Source organism: Oratosquilla oratoria, chromosome 36 (genome assembly GCF_046742065.1).
Source record: "Oratosquilla oratoria isolate Oo_2021 chromosome 36, ASM4674206v1, whole genome shotgun sequence".
Taxonomy (NCBI): Eukaryota; Metazoa; Arthropoda; class Malacostraca; order Stomatopoda; family Squillidae; genus Oratosquilla; species Oratosquilla oratoria.
In genome coordinates this window covers 29,288,977-29,291,877 of record NC_134812.1, presented here as the reverse complement: position 1 = coordinate 29,291,877, position 2,901 = coordinate 29,288,977, and positions in this window count along the sequence as shown.

The following is a 2,901-nucleotide window of genomic DNA, read 5'->3' as shown; positions in this document are numbered from 1 at the left end:
ATTCACCATTATCTTGGATCACGTGTTGGACTCATGATTGACAGCTACTACCCTCCCGGAAGAGAGATCAGAACTCATATATGACCGATCTATGGGTAAAGCTATGACCTTACACGCACGCACACACCCAACTCCCCGCCCACTAGAGTTGGAGTAACGACTCGCAGCGCAGCGATACTGAAATTGCTTTAGCCCTGGGCGGGATAATTTCAGTATCGTTGGTGTGTATTTACCTAGTTGTACCTAGTTGTATTTTACGGGAAGGGGAGCTATGCTCGTGAGGTCCCGTCTTCATATCTCATTTTATCTAAACTATTTTTAAATTCATGTATTGTTTTTGCACACACACCACTTTCTCATCTAACTTGTTCCAACTGTCTATTGCTCTGTGAGGAAAGCTGTTCTTTTTCAAATCTCTTCTATAGTTGTCTTTTTTTATTTTCTTTCCGTGTCCTCTTGTATTTCTGTCATCCCATTTTATCAGATTCTCTCTATCAGTAATTTCTATGCCTTTCATGATTCTGTAAATAGCTATCAAATCTCCTCTCTCTCTTCTTTGCTCTAGTGTCTGTAGTTTAAGTTTTTGTAGTCTCTCTTCATATGATAGTTTTGAGAGTGTTGGTGCCAGTTTAGTAATTGCTCTTTGTATTCTTTCAAGTTTTTTTATACATTTTTTTGTACTTGGTGACCATATCGTTGCTGCATATTCCAATCTTGGTCTTATCAGGGTGACTAGGATTTTCCTCACCATTTCTTCATCCAGGTATGTAAATGCCACTTTGATTGTTCTTATTAAATTATAAGTTTCTCCAAAAATCTTATTTATATGTTTCTCAGGTGACATATTATTCATAACAATGACTCCCAGGTCCCTCTCATTTTCTACTCTTTTTATTCCTTCTTCTCCCAAATTATATGATCCTGTTATTCTGTTTTTGCTTTTTCCAAATTCCATTATACTACACTTTTTTGTATTGAACTCCATCTCCCACTTCCTACTCCATTCTTGTACTTTATTTAGATCTCTCTGTAGTGATTCACAATCTTCTTCAGTTTTCACTCTTTTCAGTAATTTTGCATCATCTGCAAAGAAGCTCATATAGCTTTCAATTCCTTCATCCATATCATTAATATATATAGCAAACATTATTGGGGCCAGAACTGTTCCCTGCGGGACACCGCTTATTACTTCATTCCATTTTGAGTGCTGATCTCTTATCACTACTCGCATTTTTCTTTCTTGCAAAAAGTCTTCCATCCAATTTAGCAATTTACCTTGTATTCCTCCTTCATATTCTAATTTCTTAAGCAACTTCTTATGTGGTACTTTGTCAAAAGCTTTTTTTAGGTCTAGAAATGCACAATCAGCCCATCCATCTCTTTCTTGTATTATATCTATTAGCCTTGAATAGAAACATATTAAATTGGTGACGCATGATCGTCCTTGTCTGAATCCAAATTGCCTTGGATTTAGTACGTTGTTTTTTTCCAAGTATTTTACCCATCTACTTTTGATAATTCTTTCACATATTTTTGCTATTGTACTTGTTAGAGAGACTGGTCTATAGTTGGTAGGTTCTTCTTTATTTCCTCCTTTATATATAGGTACTATATTTGCTTTTTTCCAATCTTCTGGAACTTTTCCTTCTTTTAAGGAACTGCTTATTATGCTATGTATTTTGTCTGCCAGTTCATTCCTACATTCTTTCAGAATCCAGTTTGCTATTTCATCTGGCCCATGCGATTTTCTGACATCAAAATTACCCAAGTGTGTCAATATTTCATTCTTCGTTACTTCTATTTCTTCCATAGGGGGACTTTTTCCTTCCACTCAATCTCTTCAGGTTGTATATTTTCCCTTGTAAACACTGATTTAAAATGTTTGTTCATAATTTCTGCCATTTCCATTTCCTCAGTGTATTCAACTCCCCCTTGTCTTAATTTCTCCAAGTCTTGTTTGTTTTTCAGTTTATTGTTTACAAATCTGTAGAATAGTTTTGGTTGATCTTTACACTTTTCTATAACATCTTTTTCATATTTTCTTTTTTCCTCTCTGCACTTTTGTACATATTCATTTCTATAACCAGTATATATTTTCCATTTTTCAGGTCTTCTGTCTTTTTTCCATCCGGTCCAGGCTTTGTCTCTTTTGTCTTTTAACTCCCTACAACTTTTGTTGTACCAGCATTTTACATATTCTTTTTCTTGTTTTTGTCTTGGGACATACTTTTCCACTCCTTCTTTGTAAATTTTTGTCAAAATATTCCATTTCTCTTCCACTGATGTTTCTTCTTTGTATATTTCTTCCCAGTTTTCTTGTTGGAAGAATTCTCTTATTTTATCAAAGTTTGTTTTTTCATACATCATTCTTCCTTTTCTATATTGTTCATTTCTTTTCATATATTTTTCTTCATTAAGTTCCAGTTCAATCAATATGTGGTCACTTTTACCTATTGGTGTTTTATATTCAATCTTGTCCACTATTCTAGGTTCAGATGTAATTATTAAGTCTAGCCTCGATGGTTCTTCTTCATTTCTATACCTAGTGTTCTCTTGTATCCATTGTGTCATTGAATGGTCAGTAATCATCTCAAGTAGAGCATTTCCCCATGAGTCATCACCACTCTTTACTGTCATTTCTTCCCAGCAGATTTCTTTGCAATTAAAGTCGCCCATCATAACTATTCTTCCTCCGTCTTCCATTATTTTAGTTAATGCTATCTTTGTGTCCTCTAACATACTTTTATGTTCATCCTCCTCCCATGAGGCTGTTTTCGGAGGCACATAGTTGATCACAAATTTTCTGCTCTTCTTATCTCGGTCTTCCACTTCTATCATAATCATCTCTACTGTATTCTTTCCATATATGACACCTTTCACGTTTATATCCTTCTTTGTCAG